The sequence below is a fragment of the Hyperolius riggenbachi genome, chromosome 3 (assembly GCF_040937935.1).
Source record: "Hyperolius riggenbachi isolate aHypRig1 chromosome 3, aHypRig1.pri, whole genome shotgun sequence".
Classification (NCBI taxonomy): domain Eukaryota; kingdom Metazoa; phylum Chordata; class Amphibia; order Anura; family Hyperoliidae; genus Hyperolius; species Hyperolius riggenbachi.
In genome coordinates this window covers 183,294,755-183,319,027 of record NC_090648.1, presented here as the reverse complement: position 1 = coordinate 183,319,027, position 24,273 = coordinate 183,294,755, and the positions used below count along the sequence as shown (strand labels likewise).

General features: G+C 40.6%; 1 protein-coding gene across 3 annotated transcripts in view; it reads left to right on the top strand.

Moving 5' to 3' along the window:
• The window catches only part of GALK2 (galactokinase 2), a 306,129-nt gene that overhangs the window by 273,941 nt on the left and 7,915 nt on the right, over positions 1 to 24,273 (top strand). The window contains exons 10-11 of one of the 3 annotated variants that reach the window (XR_011030292.1): positions 12,088 to 12,189; positions 14,134 to 14,376. The exons of 1 other annotated variant lie outside the window; for it this stretch is intronic. The gene's annotated coding sequence lies outside the window, so the exon portion shown is untranslated. Of the gene's footprint in view, positions 1 to 12,087; positions 12,190 to 14,133; positions 14,377 to 24,273 lie in introns of those variants that run through there. One more of the 3 variants, XR_011030291.1, reaches the window with a different exon arrangement.

Below are 24,273 nucleotides of genomic sequence, written 5' to 3'. Positions count from 1 at the left end.
ATCTTGTTTTTTTCCGCCACCAATTAGGCTTTCTTTGGGTGATTCATTTTGCTTAACAGGAATCTTAAGAAATGGAAAAAAAATCATTATTTCTCAGTTTTTGGCCATTATAGTTTGAAATTAATACATGCTACCGTAATTAAAACCTATGTATTTTATTTGTCCCGCTTATTACACCATTTAAATTATGTCCCTATCACAATGTATGGCGCCGATATTTCATTTGGAAATAAAGGTGCATTTATTCAATTTGCGTCCATCACTATTTACAAGCCCAGTGTTCTCCCCAGAGCCTATTACCCGGGCGGAGCGCCCGGCTAGTCTCAGTTTCCCGCCCACCTGTGGTTACAGCGTGTATCAGATTTTCTTCCTCCACATTCAATGCAGTGAGCAGCGGCTGTGTATTGGAGCCAGCCGCTGTCACTTACACTATCTCTGCTCTCCTCTCAGCTCCTGCATCTCCGTGATGTAGAGGGGCGGGGAGAGTCTGGTAACTGAAGTTACAGGCACCGCGGGAACTTCAAAGGAGCTGTAGCTAGTGAATCCCAATCTGCGTGACTAGTGCAGACCACAGGCTCTCCTCCTCCAGCCAGTCTTCACATCGAAGCAAAGTTCCCAGCATGTGTTCCAGCCTCACCTCCAGCCTTGCAGGTCAGAAGTCATAGCACAGGGAAGTGTGGAGCAGCGCTCGCTCATGCCGAGGAGACAGCATTGCAGGGCAGATGGTTATCTGTTAATCCCTGGTAAGGTGGTGACTGATAGCCATTAGCTGCCTCTGTTGCTGTGCCTGGTGTAGCGTCACCTCTATGGCATGCCCCCTTTCAGATGCACTTTGCTGGGAGGAGAGGAGACAGACATTTTTACAACTACTATATTGCTGTCCTTCCCCCAACTGCTCTGCTCGGAGATGTTACATTGATGTAAACCTGTCTGCAGACCTCCTGCAGTGTGCTGTGCAAGTAAGAGCTGTGAGAGTGCTGCATTCTTACTTGTATTACATTCATATTTAGATGGTAGTGCTGCAATCCTCTCCTCTCTGACCTACACATTGGTTTTTTTTTGTTATTGCCCCCCCCCCCCCCCCCTCCTTTCTTTTCCACACTGGTATACATATTTTTTTTCTTCTACCTTTAGTCTGTCTCTCCCTCTCATACATTTACTTTTGTCTCTCACACACTTTCCTCCTTGTTTTTTCTTTCCCAGTCCTTTGTCGTCGTCCCCCCCCCCCCCCCCCTGTAGTACATGCTGTTTAGCACATAGACAAGCAACAAGCTTGTGTGCATGCAAAATCATCCAGTGTAACTCCCCATCAGTAGTTCCCAGTGTGATTCCTCCTTACCCACTTCCTCATTCGAAAGCACCCAGCATGATCCACCTACACTCGTCCCTACCAAGTAGCACCCAACACGATCCACCCTGCCCCTCCCTACCTAGTAGTGGCACCCAGCATCACCCTCCAACTCCACCCAACGTGACCTTACTTCCCCACCCGGCTACTTTTTCATGCCACCCGGCTGGTTAGAAATTCTGGGGTGAACACTGAAGCCCATAATTTAAAAAATATATATTAATATACTCCTTTGACATGTATATTTAAAAAGTTCAGACCCTTAGGCAACTATTTATGTTTTTGTTTTTTATTGTAATTTTTTTTTCTTTTTTTGTATTAATCACTTTACCCCCGCCCGTACGGATTTCTCCGTCCCTTTTTCCATCCTGTAACCCCCAGGGACAGAGAAATCCGTACTTTACGCACTCCCGCCGCTGCCCGCGCTCCCGCTTGTAAACACGCCGCCCGCCGCTAGTAAACACGCCGCCGCCCGCTCGCCCGGAGATCAATGAACGGGAAAATCCATTCCCGTTCGTTGATCTAAGCCCCGCAATGATCCGCTGCTCTCCGATGGGCAGCACAATCATTGTGATCTCACCCAGCCTCCAAGTACTTCCTCCAAGCTTCCGGAAGGACGCTTGGAGGTCGCATTAAAACAAAAAGTTACTGTGGCCATCTTGTGGCCAAATAGTAAAACTACACCCTACACATTTTTCACATACAAATAAATTACTTTTACACAAAAAATTAACTCATTACCTCCCACACTCCCAATTTTTTTTTTTTTTGTAATAAAAAAAAATTAAAAAATGTACAATAAAAAAAATACATAAATAGTTACCTTAGGGACTGAACTTTTTAAATATTTATGTCAGGAGGGTACAACACTGTTACTTTATAAACTATAGGCTTGTAATTAGGGATGGATGCAAAACTGAAAAAAATGCACCTTTATTTCCAAATAAAATATTGGCGCCAAACATTGTGATAGGGACATAATTTAAATGGTTTTATAACCGGGACAAAAGGGCAAATACATTTCATGGGTTTTAATTACGGTAGCATGCATTATTTAAAAACTATAATGGCCGAAAACTGAAAAATAATTAATTTTTTTCCCACATTTTTCCTATTTTCCCATTAAAACACATTTAGAATAAAATATTTCTTGGCATAATGTCCCACCTAAAGAAAGCCTAATTGGTGGTGGAAAAAACAAGATATAGATCGTTTAATTGTGATAAGTAATGATAAAGTTATAGACGAATGAATGGAAGGAGCGCTGAAAGGTGAAAATTGCTCTGGTGGTCAGGGGGTAAACCCCCTCAGTGGTGAAGTGGTTAAAAATGTTATGTGGGTTATTTTTAGTGTGGGAGGTAAACACTTTTTTTACATTTAAAATTATCAATTTATTTATAAAAATTTGATCTTGGTGTAGTTTTACTATTTGGCCACAAGATGGCCACAGTGAAAAAGTCCTGGAAGCGTGATCGTATGCTTCCAGGAAGAAGAATGAGGACAGGAAACATTTTGTAACTCAGAAAAACCGCAGCGGCTGATGAGACGCTGTCGGCTTTTCTGCGGGGGGCTTTGACAAATGAATGGGATCTATAATCCCATTCATTGATCGCTGGGCTAGCAGGCCTTCGGCGGGAGCGCGCACGACCCGTGGGAGTGTGCGCAGCCTACCTGGACGAAAATGTTAGTCCAGATAGGCTTAAGTGGTTAAAAAAAAAAAAAAAAACGTTCAAACTAACATTTATCCAGCAGAGCAGGGGTTATTGGGGTGGTTTCATGAAGTTCTCACCTTAACTGTAAGGAGAGCTAATGCATGAGATAAACAAGTAAGGAGAGATAATTCATGAGATAAATAGATAAGGAGCGATAAATCATAAGTCATTTTACGGAGGGATAAATTGTGAATTAATAAGTAAGGTGAGATAATTCAACAAAAAAGCTTTGTGAATCTGCCGTGTTGTGTCATATGAGTTGCAAATCACATGAGTTAGCACAATTGCCAGTTCTTCTTGTTGGCATTTTCTGAAGTTGAATCAGACACTAGGTGTTTGTAGATATATAAAAAAAAAACTATTCTGCAGGGGGAAAAAAAAGAAATAACGTGCATTTAAAAAATAAACCAACCACGGGTACAGTGTGGTTTGTGTTTATCTATGCAAGAGTTAATGAACTGCTTCCCGACCACGTCACGCCAACGGGCGTGGCCGCCCCAGGACCGCCTAACACTGATCGGCGTAAGGTCTTTGGGTCGTGGTTTGCGGGCAATCGCATGAACCGATGCGCACGCATCCCCGCTCTAATGGCGGAGCTCTGCTGTTAAACGGTGAAACCGCCGTCTTTTATTGCTGTACAGCGCTGCACTCTAAGGCAGCGCTGTACTGGGGACAGCCAGTTGACGCGGCTGTCCCCTCCAGAGGCAGGGAAGTGATCGGCTGTCATAGGCTAAAGCCTTTGACAGACAATCACGCTGATTGGCTGGCAGGGGAGGGAGGGGGAACATAAAAATAAAAAAAATAGTACAGTTTAATAGTAAAATAAATATTGACAAAAAATAAATAAACATCTGGGGGGCCATCAGACCCCACCCACAGAAAGCTCTCTGTTGGTGGGGAGAAAAAGGGGGGGGGGGGTTCACTTGTGTGCTGAGTTGTGCGTCCCTGCAGCGAGGCCTTAAAGCTGCTGTGGCCCATTTACAGAAAAATGGACTGGTCTTTAAGGGGGTTTAACACTGCGGTCCTCAAGTGGTTAATAAACAAGATGCTTACCTGTGCTGACCTAGCCCACAGGATGTCAAGAGCTTTTCCACAAAGGCTTGCATGAAAAAGAGGCACTGTGAAAAAAGAGCAAAGGATGAAGCCGAAATCCTTGTTTTTTTGGCAGTGATAATGAAAATATTGGTTTAAAAGTAAATATAGGTTAAAATTAGCAATCGTTTCTAAAGTCATTTTTAATTATTTTAAGTATTGCAAAGCCAAATATTTAAGTTATTTTTATCATTTCTTTAACTGAAATAGAATAATAAATATATTAAAATGACGATAATAAAGTGTTCAGGGTGAAACTAAAATCGCAAAATATAGTATAAATCAATGAAAAATAAGCATTGTTAGACATTGGTAAATATTATGGATATTTTACTACTACTAAACCTATCCCTACTCTCACACAGAACCCTCCCTCTACTTATCCCTAACCCTTGGACCCCCCGATGCTGAACAGGGAGGAACTCTGTCCTTTTTGGAAAGTCAAACAAGTGTTTCAGTTAAGAGTTATTGACTTGGGACAGGGTATATTTGTGTACTAAATGTAGTAGTTTTTTTTTTCCATGTATCCTAGTCATGGTTTGTTTCTCCAGTATGAACACCCATCCAACCACTTCCCAAAAACACTTTCATATGAGAGGTCTGACTGCTGTCAGAAAGCGGATCCAAGTGTTTGACAGTTTATCATAGACAGCATAAAAAAAACAATAAAAGGTTAAATGCCTCAAGGTAACTGGAGTTTATTTATTCATGAGTTAATTTGAAATTTCACAGAGACCAGTAGTAAATTTCATTGATGTGTTGTTGGATGGCACTTTGAAAATAGACAGTTTCATTGTCCATGTTAAAGAGTAGAAGAAATGGCTGATTCATTAATTATTCATTCATCCAGATTGCATGGACCAAGCCAAGACTAGCCAAACAATTACATAAAAAGGCATTGATTGTTCTCAGGAGAATTAAACTGTAGCACTACAGAAAACACCCTCTGGCAGTACAACTAGATTATTTTTAAAACTGGAGGTCCAAACCTCCAAGGTACAGATGAGGTGAAATATTACACCATCCACCGCCCTCAGTTTGAAGTCTGCTAGAAAAGGTCCATAAAGTTTTGCTAAACTTAAACAAAGTTATGAGAATGTGTTTGGACTTAGTAATTCGCATTAGTAGTTCCAAGGGAACAAAAGTAAATGTGCAACGTTTAAGAAATGAATTTGTCCACATGAGAGTTAAATGTCTGCTGGGTACTGGCTGTTACTTGGGTTCCTCACATAACACCATTTTCCCACAATTTCTTGCCGTTATGTTGTAGTTTAACAAGTCTGCTATTTTTCTTTTTTTTTGTTCTATGATAAGTAAACACATTAATCCTATAAGTATTTTACACGTAGTGCTGAGAAATGTTCTTGAGTGCTTTCCATTCCCATTGGCTCACAATTTGTTGGGGGAACCCAGCTAACCTACTAGTTTATTTTTATAAGGTAACCCATACAAAGATGGTAACAACATACAAGCTCCATATGTAGTACATAGACATTCAAAACTCAGACATCAGAGCTGAAAGACCAGAATGCTAACAACTAAATTAAATGAAACTGAATAAAAAAAAAAGATACGTATAGACTGTCCAAATTACCTCTTATTTCTAAATACCAGGTAGGTATTGTGCAGAATGTAAGCGGTCTACCTGAGGTTACTGGAAGTTAAGCAAGTGTGGAACAGAACTGTAAACAGTGTAGATCCAGAGCACACAGACCTCATCTGTTACATACAGTTCTGTCTTATGGTACAGTCCTTTAGGAATGTTTTGTATAAATACCACTAAGGTTGCAAGCATAAAAATGCACTAGCAAATTCTTCAATATCTGCTATGTGAAACAAGTGTATTGCGCAACTTGGATTTTGAGATGCAATATGGGAAGTGAAATTAGGTCATATAATGCAGCATTTCAGAATATTCAGTAAAGTAAGTTATCATGCACTCATATGCAGCTATCATTTATAGTCATATTGGGCATGATTCACACAGCTTTTTCCTCTGTTTTCACATTATCTGTTACTTTGCTCCCAAAGAGCAAATATATAATATAATTAAGGTAAGAAAAGTATTATTGCAATGAAGTTATTCAGGAACAATTTACTTTGAGTGATTATTTTGTTTGTAAATGTGCTGAAAGGTTATTTTTATCAATTAGGTGATAAATTAGTCATTTATGAGAAGTTTTGTGAATACAGCCCATTGAGTTCATACAAATTAGTATGAAGAGACATTCAGCAAACATATCATAAACCTGCACGTATCATTTGAATAAACCCTTTTGAAATAAAGGATTAAAACAGCCTGGCTTTCAGCATAATTTTATTTATTACCATCCCTAGAAATCCACTGTCAGGTTTCCAAAAGCTCATGTATATCATTCAATGGCAATGCTCTTTTGGTGTGAAGATGTACCTGGGGTTGAGAGGATCATATAGGTGGGTGATGGTTAGTGTGTGTCAGGCCTGGGTCCCACAACAAAGCGCACTCGCTTGTGTTAGCGCTTTGTAAGCAATTTTAGGAGGTATTTCCCTGCTCCTATGCAATAAATTACAACAGAAACGCTCCCACAATGCTGAAAGTCCTGCGATTGTGATTTGCCTAATCACAATCGCTCTAATGTCCAGGGCTGTGGAGTCGGAACAAAAAACTTCCGACTCCAACTCTGACTCCGACTCCTCGGTTTATGAAACCACGACTCCAACTCCGACTCCAGGTACCCAAAATGGCTCCGACTCCTCGACTCTTGACTCCTTAGTCTAATACTTAACAGGGCTGTGGATTTTGTACAAAAATCATCCGACTCCCGACTCCGACTCTTCAGTTTACGAAACCACAACTTCGACTCCGGTTGCCCAAAATTGCCCTGACTCCGACTTCGACTCCAACTCCGACTCCACAGCCCTGCTAATGTCCCATACATTTACATTAGCAAAGCGTTTATTAAAATCACTAGCGATTGAAAGCGATCCCTAAAAGCTCATAAAAACGCTCCAGTGTGTTCCAGCCCTAACAGTACTTTTTAAGTTTATGTCTATCTTAAAATAACAAAGGTCGTGTAAGGCCACAAGCACTGGTATACAGCTACTACCATCATGAAATTTAATAAGTAGACTGAGTGATATATTTTAGCTAAGGGGGGTTCCCACATGAATGAGAACCTTATCTTTGCAGAAGATGGTCCCCATTGATTTAAAAAAACAATAACATTAAAAAAAATTAGCAAGGCCCATTTAAATAAATAAAAAAATGGTAGCAGCAGGCAGTGCCATGAACTCAACTCTAGATGTGGGTGTGAGGACATAAATAAACCTTATGATTAGTCATGAGTTATTTATAAAGTGTTTGCCAATTAGAGGGTTGGTTTACTTCATAACTCCTCCATCTGGAAATCTACATATTTCACCCAATAACCACACAAACTCCTAAACACATTTATCTTCTCACTCTGACAAAGGCTGTTTACAATTACAGACCTTCCTAACCACAATTTTTTTTAAATAAATTGATATTTTATTGACAATTTTCACATCAGTATGGACATTTTGAAGAGCAATATTGCTATTTTTTTAGAATAATTATGGTAACATCAGGCGCATCTTTAGCGCTGAAGATCTGGAGCACATGCTCCACCCACTGATGATCTCCACCCACTGTGCCCTGAACCTCAGGACACGTAGCGCCCATCACCACTGAACCTAATCGGCAGTGTCTGTTGCTATAGCGCCACTGCTTTCTGCACCCCATGATTGCAGTGCAGCGGTTGGGGAGCTTACAATAACAAGACGCTCTACCCCTTCGCCCAGTCGCCCCTTCGCCCACACTATAGCTCCACCCACAGCAGTGTTTGAATGGAGCGCAGGGCTGATGGGGAGCAGGAGTCGTGCATGGAGGGAGAGAACAGACTCGTGTTGCTGTGACATGTCATAGCCTCTAGAAATGTAGCAACTTCTGGGCTGTACAGACACTCATGTGACATTGCTGTAAAGCACTGTCCTACGAGATAAATGCTGGATGTAAATGTAAAACTGTGCAGTGCTGAAAGGGAACCTAAACTGCGAGGGATATGGATGTTTCCTTTTAAACAATACCAGTTGCCTGGCAGTCCTGCTGAACTCCTTGGCTGCAGTAGTGGCTGAATCACACACCTGAAACAAGCATGTAGCTAATCCAGTCTGACTTCAGTCAGAGCACCTGATCAGCATGCTTGTTCAGGGGCTGTGGCTAAAAATATTAGAGACATAGGATCAGCAGGAGAGTCAGGCAACTGGTATTATTTTAAAGGAAAAATCCATATCCTTCTCAGTTTAGGTTCCCTTGAAGTTTATTTAACTTTCTCTCTCTCTGTTCCATTATCATGCCACTTGAGACAGAGGAGGAGAGTCATGTTAGTCTATTTGGGAGAGGCTGACACACAAAACTGCTGTAAACTGGGCAGCACGGTGACATAGTGGGCAACATGGTGGCATAGTGGGTAGCGCTCTTGCCTTGCAGCGCTGGGTCTCCAGTTCGAATCCCAGCAAGGTCAACATCTGCAAGGAGTTTGTATGTTCTCCCTGTGTCTGTGTGGGTTTCCTCCGGGCACTCTGGTTTCCTCCTACATTCCAAAAACATACAGATAAGTTAATTGGCTTCCCCCTAAATTGGCCCTAAGCTATGATACATACAGTACACAATATAAATATATGACTATGGTAGGGATTAGATTGTGAGCTCCTTTGAGGATGACCTCCTTTTTGCTCATGTCTGACTGCTGAAGCAAATCACTAGGTTATTGATCTGGGAAATTCCTCCACAGGGCACAAAAAACTGGTTTCACATACTTTAAATATCCACAAGAAAGCACATCATTTTCAGCTCATTTGCCTAGATTTCTGTCCAGCTGATAGTAGTTTCTGTCAAGAGTGTTCTCTGTGTAGTTCTGTTCGTTGTGTTGTGTGTCCGTTTTTGTGTGCTTTGTGCCTCTGTCTGCGCCCTGTCCTCTGTGTGTGTGTGCCTCTGTCTGCGCCCCATCCTCTGCGTGTGTGCCTCTCTCTGCCCTGTCCTCCGTGTGTGTGTGTGTGTGCCTTTGTGCCCTGTTCTCTATATGTGTGCCTCTCTATGGGCTGTCCTCTGTGTGTGCCTTTCTCTGTGCCCCATCCTCTGTTCATTTCTACCCCTAGTATATACATTATATGCTGTCACTCTGTGCCTATTCTGATAGTAATGAGTATATGGAGGCGCCAGTAGAGTAAAAAATCAAATTTTAAAAGCAATAAAATTGAGGGTGGCAATGGTGGACTTGCTCACCCAACAAAAAGCACAAACACTGATTCAGTGTTATGTAAAGAACATACAAATTTAATTATTACTCCTCATAAAAAACAGAACGTTTGCAAACGTTCTGTTTTTTATGAGGAGTAATAATTAAATTTGTATGTTCTTTACATAACACTGAATCAGTGTTTGTGCTTTTTGTTGGGTGAGCAAGTCCACCATTGCCACCCTCAATTTTATTGCTTTTAAAATTTGATTTTTTACTCTACTGGCGCCTCCATATACTCATTACCTCTTGATCCACCTGGTGGATGGGTGTTGACGCCCCTTTTTTTCCTCCTACGGAGAGCGACTTCTTAACCTGAGCGAGGACAGGTCTAACCTCCTCGTCTGCGATTGAAGTGGTTGCCCCAATTGGCAACCCAGACTTGTGAGTATATTCAGAATTCTCTTACTTTATGCTAGTCATAAAAACGATAATACACTATTGGGGGCTCTCGATCTCCCTCTCTCTTTTTCTTTACCTATTCTGATAGTAAACTAGCTACAGCATGTACTGATCTCTGCTACCTCCAGTATGTACAGTAGAAGCTGTTACTCTGTACCTATACTGATAGTAAACTCACCGTACTGTATGCTGTTCATTTCTACCCCCAGTATGTACATTATAAGCTGTTACTCTCTGACTTTACTGATTTGTAAACCAGCTGTATTGTGTGCTGATCCCTGCTACCTCCAGTATGTACAGTATAAGGTATTACTCTGTGCCTGTACTGATAGTAAACTAGCTGCAGCATGTGCTGATCTCTGCTACCTCCAGTATGTACAGTATAAAGTGTTACTCTGTACCTATACTGATAGTAATCTCACAGTACTATGTACCGTTCATTTCTACCCCCAGTATGTACTGTATAAGCTGTTACTCTGTGCCTTTACTGAGTTGTAAACCAGCAGCATTGTGTGATCCCTGCTACCTCCAGTATGTACAGTATTAGCTGTAAAGCCTGGTACAGGCATAGAATTTTGATTAGCCGTTTTACTACTTCTAGTGATCATCACTAAAGCCACACACACATGCATGATGACTGTCACCAAAAAAGGACTCGATCCTTCAAACAACAGTGCAAGGCTGAAACTGTACAGCTGTGTGTGTTGCTGTGCAGGGGGGGGGGGGGGGGGGGGTAGGAGGGCTTAAGGCGGATTGTACAACATAGTGCACTGAGTAGGCTGGGTAAGTGGGGAGAACAATGCTGTGGGCTAGTGGATGGCCAATTTAGTCCACCAGCACCAGGCTGATCACTGGCCGAGGCACCTAAGGAGGTCAGGTGCTGCTGTACACATTAGATTCTCTGCAGAGGAAGCCCCGACCAGCTGCCTCAACTTAGAATTGTCTAGCGTGTGCACAAGGCTCAACAATAAAAGAATTATGGAAATCAAAGCAAGATCTTGTTGACCAAGAAATCATTCAGAGGAAATAGCTCTTAGCCTGGAACCCACTAGCAGTGCATTACAAAACGCTTGGGAGTTGAAAAGCTCCTGCTAATGTAATGTTATAGGTGTGATCCTACTTGAGCAATGTGATTTTATAAAGATTACCCATAGCATTGCATTAGCAAGAGCTTTTCAAATCATTAGCGCTTAGAAAATGCTGCTAGTGGGGTTGAGCCCTTATGCTGGAAAAAAAGGCAAATGGAAACCTAACATGACTGCTAATGGCTTTCAGGAATGTTTGGCTTACACTGGATTGGAAATGCACCATACCAGCTTCTGAGAGTGAGGTTTAGGGGCATGCCGTCGGGACGTCACAGGGAATCCCGATCCGCCCCTCAGCGCTGCCTGGCACTGATTGGCCAGGCTGCGCAGGGGTCTGGGGCGGGGGGGTGGCTCGGCGAATCGCCGGGTAGCGGCGGCGATCACGTACTACACGCAACTAGCAAAGTGCTAGCTGTGTGTAGGAAAAAAAAATTATGGAAATCGGCTCAGCGGGGCCTGAAAAAATCCTCCTGCGCAGGTTACCCCGAGCTGAGCTCGGGATAACCGGCAAGGAGGTTAAGTACAGACAGCATGGCATCTCTACAGCCGGAGTTTCAATACAGAAGAGCCCTTAACCAGTACAATCCTCAGCCAAAATTTCACAGAATATATGCATTGAGAAGCACATGCATTTTAATGAACAAGTTCAACAAAGCATTGCTGTCATGGTGCATTGGTATAGGCATTCATAGGCATTTTTCCTATTTCTGAACTTTAACCACATCCCATAATTTTAGTGGGTGTGGAAAATCATCTAGAGCAGAGGACAGTGTGGTGCTTGTTTGGTGAAAGCGACACAAGATCTGAATTTCAAATCATTTACCTTGGTTTGATCTCATTTTGATGATGTGAATAAGGCAGTCTCTACACAGGAGGACCTGCATGCATTCTTTGCTGCAGGAAATGGATGGGAAGGAACGCTATAGAACAGTCTGTACAGACCATCTGCAGCAGCCTACATGTTTCAGAAATACTGCAGCATGTCCGTTGAAATGTAAGTGTTCATTTATTTTTTTGTTTCATGGAAGATTCTTTCTACCACATGTAATATTACAACCACCTTCCACCCTTCCCCCTCCTCTCTTCATCCTATATAGTTTCAAATCTTAGTACTGCCTATGTAAACTCTGTGATTCCCATTTTTCTTTTAGATTTTATTGGCTTCTGGATCTGATCTGAACTGACCTTCAGAAAAGTAAGACCACATTTTGAAAGGCAGTTCCCCCTGAAGAAAAACTGTTGATAACTGTGAGGTAATTGAAGTGTTTTGTTTCCACTTAATTTAGTGCCAAAACATTTAAATCCAGTGCAAGGAAAATTGGAGGCAAGTCATGTAAATGTGTACCAGAGTGTATCAGAGTTAGTGATATGCTCTTGCACAATTTTTTTAATCTTTTCTTCTTCAGTTGTCTAATATGAATTACGCAAGACTTGTGTGGTGCAATGTTCAAACACTTTACCTTAAAACAATAATTACAACCAAACATTCATTTGCCAAAAATTGTATTTGTGACAGAAACAAAATTTGTATTAGCCTAACACAAAAAAGCTGTGCCTCCAGGATATCATCTCATTTCTGTGCTTGACAGCGAAACTCCAAAGTGGGCCTGAAAATTTTGAATATGGCCTTCTATGTTATTATTCTGCTGTCACCTCTTCCACTTTGGAAGTAGTCATGCTCTTTCTGCATTTTTTGGAAAAAACAGTTTTGGGTCTTTACAAGGGTGAGTAGATCAAGGATCATTACAATGCATTAGCAGGGGATCTCAGATACTTATTGATTGTGGCGGAGTTAAGAGCGGGACGTGGCCAGTTTGTCGCTGGAGGGGACGTCCTCAGATTTTATACAAAGCTCTTGTTTTAAACTTGTTTTGTGAGTACCCTGACCTTTTATATTTAATAAAACTGATGGATTTACACTATATGAGGCTTTCCAGTCCATAGATCAAGTTGTACATAGTTTGGAGGAACACTAAAGACTGGCTCGGGAATAGTGCAGGAAGAAAGGCAAGCCAGCCATTCACACTGCAAAGCCGTTACAGCTGTCTGTGAGGGTGGGCAGCATTCATAAAGGGTCAGGAGCTTGTGTCTGTGGCGGTGTGATGGTTGTGAGTACTGTTAGGACTTTTATAGCTGTCTGCACTATGATGATTTCTTTATATTTCTGAGGATAGTAGTGTCAGTGGAGGTCGATACTGGATGGTGTTTGTTGCCAGGGAATATACCACAAGCTGAGTGTGCTGTCTGTAGGCTGGGGCAGTGTACTGATCAGGTGAGCGTGCCACCTATCAGAGCACTAACACATGGTGAAGGCTGGTGATCCCACCAAATATTCATGGGGGCTCAATATTCCTTCCTGGTGAAGGCCACCGGATTTATATGCCAAGACAGGCTATGCTATGATTACTCCTTTGTTTTGCTGTGAGGTTGAGATTTAAAAGAGAAGAGGACCCGGAGAACCAGCTACAGAGTCACCCTGTTTGAACCTCATATCTTTCCTTGGGAAGAGCTATCCACAAGTACTGTTTGGATCATTACAATGTATTAGCAGTGGATCTCAGGTGCTAGTCAATTTTATTAACATATCACAAGTAAAATGGCACATAATTGACAGGATAAATCTATTTTAGTGGCCATAACATTTACAGTATGGACACTTGTGTGTCATTTCAACATCATAAATATACATTCATTCGTATAAGGTAGAGAATGCAGAAATAGGTTTCCACCCTTTAAGGAGTTGACCATGTACATTTCTCCAATCACGGAATATATGTATTTTAAGTAGATTATGTAACATTCCAGATGTGGCATTGGTGGCCATCATGCTAATCCCCTATTAGAACAGCCAATAGCAGCGCCTAATCAACTCCCCTTAGTAATACCCAATAAGACCCTGATGTCAACTTCTAAAGCATTGTAATAATCCTTGATCTACTTGCCCCTTTATAGTCCCAAGACTATTTTTTTTTAAAATGCATCTATTGTGGGCATGTGGTGAAACTCACACTTTTGCACCTAGATAACAGGTGACATTCAAATATCATGTTGATATATCTATTTCCCCAAAGTCTACCTTTATTTCTTACCTTGCTTCTGCAACTACTTCATATACAGTAGCTAGCCTTTATCAGCCTTTGCTGGTTTACGTCTCTTTAATTGCAAAATGATTTTATTATTGTTTATTTTTTCTCCAGATTTATTTTTTGCTGGTCGGATGCATTCCACTTTACATTTCCAATTCATGATTGGCAAAGTGCCGCTCTCAGAAATGACCTGATTTTGAAAATCCGCAACCAAGACTTCATGAAATAATACTGACAGAGGTGTAACTTGCCCATGTGTTTTGACTGGTTATGACAGAAGAAGGTGGAAGCAAGTACTTTAATTATAAAACAGAAAATTTCCCTGGTTCTCCTGACAATTGTAACTTACAGACCATACATTTATGTACACTGTATAGGGTCCTATGAGAGCGTAAGTGATTATTTTGTATTCTAGCAATCCATTTTGTACAGACTGCTTTACAATGACTAGCTGGATTAGCAAAATCCAAAAGCATGCCCTGGCACCACTTTGCCTACATACTCTTTTCTGAAGGTTGGATATAAGGCATCTGGCATTTACTGCCCATATGAAGCCCATATATGGGCATTTACTGCCCATATGAAGCAACCCTGATAACAAAGAGGGTTGTGCAATGCTAAAAGGCATGCAGAGTGATGAAAGGTGTTGCATTGGCCAATCTAACAGATAATGCCATCACGGTAGTGAAAGCACCTGTATCTTCAGCTACCACGTTAGCATAGATCACATGGACAGATGGAATTTTATGACCTTGCTTGATATCAGCAGCCTTTCTCTGAATGGATCGGAACATACCATGAACAATAGGGATATGATGAAACAATGTTTTGAAGACCAGGACTTTTGTAATGGCAAGACAATTTTGTTTAAGTCTGGGGTTACGATCATACTATTGTTTATTGGTTTTAAGTTTTGTACTGCTTAGCAGTTGTTAATACATTTTTCTTTTTAATTGCTACTGGCTTAATTTTTTCATTTTTTTACTTCTTTATTACTGTTTATTTTAACTACTTCAGGATCCTTGGTACGCATATCTACGCCCCTGTACACTTCACATGCAGATCAGGGGCGTATATATGCATACTGTTTACTTACCACCACATTCACGATCCCCACGCCTTGTTCATTCGACTCACCGTTGCAATTTCCGCCATCTGTGATTGGGGTATGAGAATCTGCTGTTCCCAAACCCGATCACTGTACCTGTGACGACTGAGAGCCTGCAGCAAGGAGATGCAAGCTCTCTGCAAAAAAAAAAAAAAAACCCTGACCTTTCAGTGTTTCTATTTATAGAACATAGTCACAGTACCACCATCTTGTGGTCAAAAAAGTAAAAATACATCCAATTACATTACTATACTATTTTACTTAGAAAAATTATTCGTTTTTTTTATTTTATTCCACATAGTTACCAAAATAAAACACTTGTTAAAAATGACATCATTAAAAAAAAAATTACATAATAGTTACCTTAACCCTTTCCACTCGTATGTCCCGCATAGCAGGACATCGCAAATTTCCCGTTGCACTCGTATGTCCCGCTATGCGGGACATAATTTCAGCGGGTGTTTACAGGCACATCTGCGGGGGGCAAAGTCCGATCTCTCTCCCCTTGTATAGTGGGCATGTAAGAGTACATGCCCACACAGGTGGTACCCCCCCCTGCCCCAAACCAGAAGTGTGCGATCAGCGCTACCAGGAAGTGACCAATGCATTGCATTTTCCTTGCAGATTCCTTCTTGCTGATTCCTTCTTGCTGATTCCTTCTTGCAGATTCCTTGCAGATTCCATTGCAGATTTCTTGCAGATTGCTTGCAAAGTTGCATAGAGGAGCATCCTATGCAATGGACGTGGAGGAGCGTCTAAATAGTAGCCAGCATTTCATTGCTCTAATTCCCAATCGAAATACCAAGGATTGCATTGTGTGTATTGACATGAAGACACCGAGTGACAGGCATAAAACCACCTATTATTGCGAAACGTGCTCACGCAAGCCAGGATTACACCCAGGAAATTGCTGTAAAATTTACCATACCTTGTCTTTCTTCTCTGCTACCAGCCAATAGAAGATGCCAAACTGTCCAAATAAGGTATTAAATTAAACGTTATAATGTGTTCTTTAACCACTTGAGGACTCAGGCTTTTCCCCTCCTTAAGGACCAGCGTGGTTTTTTATGATCTGTGCTGGGTGGGCTCTGCAGCCCCCAGCACAGATCAGGTTGCAGGCAGAGCGATCAGATCACCCCCCTTTTTTCCCCCCTATGGGGATGATGTGCAGGGGGGGTCTGATCGCTCCTGCCTGCCTGGGTGTTGCGGGGGGGGCACCTCAAAGCCCCCATTTACGGCGAAATTCCCCCCCTCACTCTCCTCCCTCTCACCCGTGGTGATCTGGGCTGCACAGGACGCTATCCGTCCTGTGACAGGCTGTCCTTTGTCACATGGCGGCGATCCCCGGCCGCTGATTGGCCAGGGATCGCCGATCTGCCTTACGGCGCTGCTGTAGCAGCAGCGCCGTTCAATGTAAACAAAGGTGACAAACGTCTCCTGCGTTTACATTTAGCTGATCGCGACTCGCAGGCTATTCACGGAGACCCGCTCCGTGATCTAACAGGAAACCGCCGCTCGTGCGAGCGGCCTTTCCTGATTAATTAGGGAGGCACCTGGTGATGCAGATGTGCGTCGCTGGTCCTCCAGCTACCACTTTGCCACCGCACGGTATGAGTGTGCGGTTGGCAAGTGGTTAAAATAAGATATACCATGTTACTATGTTCTGTTCCATGTTAAAATGGGAGAGAGAGTAAGAGGGAGAGTGCATTTCTGTAACAAAAAACTCTGAGCAGAAACGACTCCCTTTAGGAAAAAACTCTGAGTGGAAAGGGTTAAAGTGAACCTAAATTAAAAATACAAGATTTCAGAAATAAAATCTATTTTCTAAATTATAATAAAAAATAGCAGCCTTTTTTCAGCTGCATGATGACAAATATAAAATAGTTTACATTTATTGGAGGAACTCCTCCCTTCCTTACATATTGCCGGGACAGAATCCGGCAAACTGGTTTAGTAGATGGTCTCCAGCAAAGGAGGAATTGCTAATGGCTGCCACCTGTATAACCCTAGTAATGAAAAGAGAAGGGTGAAAAGCATGCACTGAAATGCTCATAGGCTTGAAGGAGTGTTTATTTATCTTTGTATATGTCAGAGTGGTGCAACTAAATATTTTGAATTAAAAAAATATTTGGTCTTGGTCCGCTTTAAGGATTGTTCTAATATGTATGTCATGACGGTATATTACTGTTAATTTTGCAAACAAAGTCTTGTAATACGTGAAATAGTATTAACTACTTGCCGACCGCTCCATGCCAATTGGCATGAACAGCCTTCTTTGGGGCTAGCAGGAGATTGCGCGCGCATCTACGCTTGGAAGGCGGAGCTGTCTAATTAGGCTGTACAGCGCTGCGATCTAAGGCAGCGCTGTACTGGGGACAGCCATGTAACACGGCTGTCCCCCAGGGGGACACAGAAGTGATCGGTGGTTATAGGCTGAAGCCTATCACAGCCGATCGCTGTGATAGATAGGCAGAGGGAGGTAAGGACCTGGGGTGAAAAAGAGTAAATTTATTTAAAAATAAATATAAAAAATATTTATAAAAAAAAAATAAACAGCTGGGGAGCGATCAGACCCCACCAACAGAAAGCTCTGTTGGTAGGGAGAAAAGGGGGGAATCACTTGTGTGCTGAGTTGTGCGGCCCTGCAGCGAGCCCTTAAAGCTGCAGTGGCCCAATTGAAGAAAAATGGCCTTGTCTTTAAGGGGGTTTAACACCGCGGTCCTCGAGTGGGTAAAAATCCCTAAATGGAAAAAATACACCTTTATTTCGGGATAAAATATGATCGCCATACATTATGATAGGGACACAATTTAAATGTTGTAATAACCGGGAAAAATGGGCTAATAAAATGTGTGGGTTTTATGTATCAAAGCACATTTTATTTTAAAACTATAAAGGCTAAAAACTGAGAAATGATTTTTTTTTCCTTTTTCATTATTACTCTCTTTACAATGCTTATAAAATAAAATATTTCTTAGCAAAAAGTACCACCCAATAAAAGCCTAATATGTGGTGAAAAAAAACAATATATAGATCATTACAATGTGATAAGTAACAATGAAGTTATCGCTGAATGAATGGGAGGAGCACTGAAACGTGAAAATTTTTTTGGTTTTTAAGGGGAAAAACCTGTGATCCTGAAGTGCTTAATGCATGTACTGTATATGTGTGTGTGTACGTATGTATGTATATAATGCACTACTACTTTTTTTACTTTACCGTGTAAAGTTTAAAATACAGACTATGCTAATAGTTTTGACTTGACATTGATATTTCCAACAATAACTCAAATGAAGGCAGTATAAACAATTTTATTTAAATATTTTGCTGCATCATTTTTATTTTATGGTAATATAAGCAGTCCTGGAAGTGGCCTGATGTTGATATTGTTTTGGGGATGATTCTTCTGCTTGCTGGAGTTGTCTTCTCCAAAGTAGACACAAAATGTTGGCAAAACAATGTGGGGGAGTAAGAATTGCCAAAAACACAGTTAAGAATAAAGTATTGTAATTGTGCAGATTGTATTAGTAAGATGACACTTAATGTAATTTCAGTGATGCTTGCATGTATAGTTAATGAAATAATGTCAATTTTGAATAAATACATATGGCTGAGCCCAGTTATGGTAAGACTTGTCATTATATGATTATACTAGTGTCTTAACACACATTGTGGATTGGTGTACAAATGTGGACAGTGAATAGTGGGTTAAACTGGAAAATAGCCCGATCAGGGGAAAAACTGTATGAATAGGGGCATTGGGATGGAGGCATTAGTTGGGATCTCCACTTGTTGCTAATATAATAAGGGTTTTCTGAAGGTGCAAGAGGCCCTTTGGGTTTGTTCTTGTGGCCATCAACCCTTTTATCCAACACATGAAGGTAAACGTACACCTGTAACTTAAAAAACATGTACATACTTTACATTAGTGGGAAGCCTCTAGATGCTTCAAAGGCTTCCCCGATCACTGTGATCTCTTTATTGCCGGCATAGGACCATCTTCATCTTCGTGGCTGAGCTTCCCTTTTGTGTACAAGCGCAGGCACCAGTGGATTTATGTTTGCACAGTCACACAGAGCAACTCCTCCATGGAGAAAAAAGACACGCACAAGCTGCTCCATGCACCTGCGCAGAGCAGCCACGCTCATACATGGAGGGAGCATGGCCGCAAGCAATCTTTGATATTAAAGTCAAACATTGTTTGGAGGGTCCCAGAACAGGAGCAGAGGGGCAAAGATAGATCAGGAAAGCCTTTGGACCATCCAGAGGCTTTCCCATACTGAGGTAAGTAACTTTTAAACTTTTAAAGTTATACGTGTCCTTTAGAGATCATCTCTAGACCCTGATTGGGGGAGATTTATGAAGTGTAAACAAGTTAAGTAAGTTCCATGGGGACATAGGCCTCGATAACTTTTTCCAGTTTGTTAAATTACCGAATTCGAAGTTTATCGATTTCTAGTTGTATTCATCAAGGTTTTTCGCATTCGGTGTGAATTCAATAAAATATCGATTACAATTCGGTAACCATTTGGTAACATGTCGATATTTTCATTTTACAGCGGTAATTTAACACAAGGCCATAAGATTCCCATGGAATTGTGGGTAAAAAGGCAGTCCTTTGAACACCATGTAGCAACATTCTGAATAGCGTTTAACACCTGGACCAGGATTCTGGAATCTGCTTGGGACAATCCCACAATTTCGCCAGCTACGGCTTGATGGGAGCCTTTTTGTAAAAAATATAGTGCAGCTAGCAAATTATTTAACCCTGGCACTGCCTGTGTTCTCTTACAAGATGATTCAAGAGAAATGCAGATGTCCTGATATATCAAATAAATCCATTCTCTTGCAAATTGATATGGTTCTAGGCCTTATTCTTGCCTTTCTGCGCCTTTGAATCACTCTCAGCTGATACATAACCACTTCAAATTGCTTCATCTTTTCTGTCAGCAATGATCTGACAGGAATAACGACAGAGCAGTGAAGGAGATAACTAATCCTAAATGTAACGCTAAACCACGCCCACTTTCATTTTCATGAATTGCACTTTCTTCCGTTTTAACGCATCACTAACGAATGATTACCGAATTATTACCGAATGCTCGCTAACAGCTGTAGATAAATTTGAGGAATCCTGAAATCAACTTAACGAATTTGGTATTTTACCGAATTCGATAAGTCTTGATGAATCGAGGCATAGTGACAAAGGGGAGATTAGGCTGCTAGAGGAGTTGCTGGGAAGAAAATGTATTTTTACGTACAGGTTTCATTATGCACTGTACAACTATCTTATTGCATTAGTAGTTCTTTTCATATACTTTAAGTAGTACATCTTGGCCAATGACAGACTCTGAAAATATGCTATAGGAGGGTGAAGGTGCATCATATTCCCACATAAAATTATACGGCTTATAGTGCCAGTAAGTGAAGAACTACCCACATTTTCTACGTGTTGGGAAAACGATCTTGGAGAGGACTTAAATGTTTTGGAAAGCATCTAGTGGGACATCTTACAGGGTCCAGAAATGTAACGATCAAATACTTTCCAGAAGGTGTATCACCCTTGAGAGAATTATCTGGATGGAGTGTGGAGATGTGCGATGATGGAGATGGTAGGAGAGTGGATTGGAATTAATAATGCATATTTTTGGGGGGCTGTATTGTGAACCCTGCCTTAAGTAGCATATACATATTTAATTTTGATTGGCCATTTTTCCCACTTCCATGTAGTATAAGGGCCAAGAGATTATGAATACTATGAGCAGATTTTTTTTCGATTTGATAATTTAATTTTTTCTCCACTCAAATTACAAATTTGACTCATGGAACCAATGTACCACACACGTATATTCGATTTTGACACATTCACAACAACAATTATCAATTACAACATAAAAATTAGATTGAAAGTAAAATTGTGGATTATTATTCCACCATAACAATAACAAAAAACCACACAGCCAAAACAACAAACCAGTGGGTAAAGAAGCAGCAAATAGAAATCCTGGTGTCAACCTTCCCACTCCTCACAATTGCATCCATTAGAACATATTTTTATTATAATTGATGTACATTCTATTAATTTTATTATTGCCGAAACTTTAATAATGGCTCATTCTATGACGTGTTCCTGGCTTGTCAAAAACGCTACAGCTTAATACTTTGTTCACTAATCAACTCCAAATTTACTGATCTCAAACACATAACATTTCTTCCAATGATCAAATCCTTCCATTCTATTTTTTTTTTTTTAACACAAGTACAATTTCTTCTTGAATGTAGCTGTACAATTTCTTTGGTTAAAAGAATTTCATACAACCTAAAACGCATATTTCAATTTTTGAAAAAATGTTTCTGAATTTTTCCACCCTTCCTGATCTACAATTATAGAGAAAAACGGCAATTCCAATCAATTTTTGTTTTCATCAAATTGGTGCAAAATCCAATGTTTTAGTTGTAACGTGTGTTGCCACATTTAGTGTTACACCACCAAAATTAAAAGCTTACATGCAAATTGACTTTGCTATCAATGGTTAGTAGAAAAGGCAGTATTATGCATATATTATTATTTGTTAAAAAGTTGATGGTGATTCATTGCACTATGCACTTAGGCCTGGTGCACGCCAAAAACCGCTAGCAGATCCGCAAAATGCTAGCAGATTTTGAAACGCTTTTTTGTTATTTTTCTGTAGAGTTTCAGCTAGCATTTTGCGGTTTTGTGAAGCATTTTTGGTGTAGTAAATTTCATGTATTGTTACAGTAAAGCTGTTACTGAACAGCTACTGTAACAAAAAACGCCTGGCAAACGCAAACCGTTTTTCAGAGCGGTTTGCGTTTTTCCTATACTTAACATTGAGGCAGAAACGCATCCGCAATCCAAAATCTGCAGCAGCCCGGGAGTATGCGTTTCTGCAAAACGCCTCCCGCTCCGGTGTGCACCAGCCCATTGAAATACATTACCCTAGCGGATCCGCACCCGCAAGCGGATAGCAAACCACAGCAGAACCGCTTTGGTGTGCACTAGGCCTCACAAAATAATCCTTAGTATATGTGCAAGAGCAAAGGACTAATACTGGCTTGCCCATAAATTGGTCTGTGCCTGCAACCCTAGTGTCGTAACAAAAAGAAAGTCAAGCCCATAAAACTTACTGGAATATTACTGAAAATAAGTTGATGAATAACATTGCTAATTTTAACAATATTTATTTATTGTATTTGGAAAGCCCCAACATATTATGCAACGCTGGACATTAGTTATGGTTACAGACAATATTTAGGGGTGACATACAGCAATAAGACAATACAGGAATACAAGCAAACCAGATCACGCAGCACAGTATGAGTACAAGGTAATGCTTAGTCACTGGATGGGTGCATGAAGATTAGGCAAGTTGAGTTCACTCTATAGTATGGGTGTATGTTGATGGAGGTGCTTGATCAGGAAGGAGACACAAGGAGGAGGACCCTGCCAAAGGCTTACAAGCTAGAGGAAGAGGTAGGGACATGAAAGGTAGGGGACCAGAGTGCAGCGTTCAGCTGCAGGTTTAGAGCAACAGTTGGGGGTAGGGGGGATTGGGTTAGGATGAAAAGGTGCGTTTTGAGGGCCTTCTTAAAGATGTTGAAGGATGGTGCAACCCTAATGGGGGGAGCTAGTACAGTACTTTATACATTATTTAATCAAATGTTTGCTTATTGTAAAATCTTCCCTCTCCCCAATTTACATTGTTAAATGTATCATAGGAGCTGTATTTTATATTTTAAATATTGGTGCAGTTATTTGTATGATTATGTCTTCATAAAGACTACAGATTTTATTTTTTGTAAATTCCCAATTTTTGCTACCACAAGTAACCTCTTTTTGTGTAAAGAGTTGAGTAAGCTTTTGGTTTCCGTTGTTTAGTATAATTTGATGGTGTATCTTCTTTTATGAGAGAACAGTGTCAGCATGCTATGCCTTCTGGGACTCCTCAAACGTAATACTTGTACTTTCAGAGCTCTGAAAATACCAGAGTGATTCACTTTGACATTTAAGACTCCCTGCGTCAAGCAATACAGATGATGTTCTAATTTAGGATTAGGCAACTTGTGGCTCTCCAGCTGCTGTTTAACAAACCCAGCCAACATACTCTACCGTCTCATGTTGGGTGCAGTAGTCCAATAGCAGAATACGCAAAGGTTGCATGTTATATTACTAATATGCATAAAGAAACAATCCCTTCCCTGAATTTGGTTTCTCTAGAAAATAAATATGATCATTTCATAAACTCATTTCATAAACTCAGTTTATTATTATTATTATTTACATAGTACACAAATTGCTTAAAGGGAAACTGAAGCCAGAGGTGTATGGAGGTCGCCATATTTATTTCCTCTTATCTTGCCGATCCTCTGCCTCTAATACTTTTAGCCAGAGACCCTAAACAAGCATGCAGCAGATTAGGATTTTTTTTTACATTTTTGTCAAATCTGACAAGATCAACTGCATGCTTGTTTCTGATGTGATTCGGACATTACTTCACCCAAATAGATCAGTAGGGCTGCCAGACAACTGGTATCGTTTAAAAGGAAATAAATATGGCAGCCTCCACATAGTTCTCTCTTCAGGAGCTCTTTAAGGGTGCCTTAATACTTATCCCTACGATTTTGACTTTTTGTATTTGCAATACTGAGCTTTGCCTTTTTCGCATCCTATTCTTTTTTTGTTGTCGTTTTTTGATGACAATTTTTGCATTCTGATTTTTCTATGCATATTTATGAAGTTCATTTGCATGACATTGTATGCATACATTTGTATGCAGATTTTCACATTTGGAGCTTGATTCACTAAACTGTGATCTATCTCAAACAAAGAAAATCCCCTAAAGAACCACACCACACAACTTATAATATAGAAAATATGAACGTGAGCTTTTATTGAACAATGGGTTACAGAAATGATATAAAATCAAATTAAAAACATCAAGCCCGGATACACACAATAATAAATAACAAATCACTGTATAAATGACAATAGTATAGCCCCATCCCTCCTCAGATCCCCAAAATATATCTATAATAGACCCAAGAGGTAAGTAAAGTGACAAGTGCAAATGTAGTCATGAACATACAAACATGCAGAATAGTATGTGGAAATACAGCAAAAA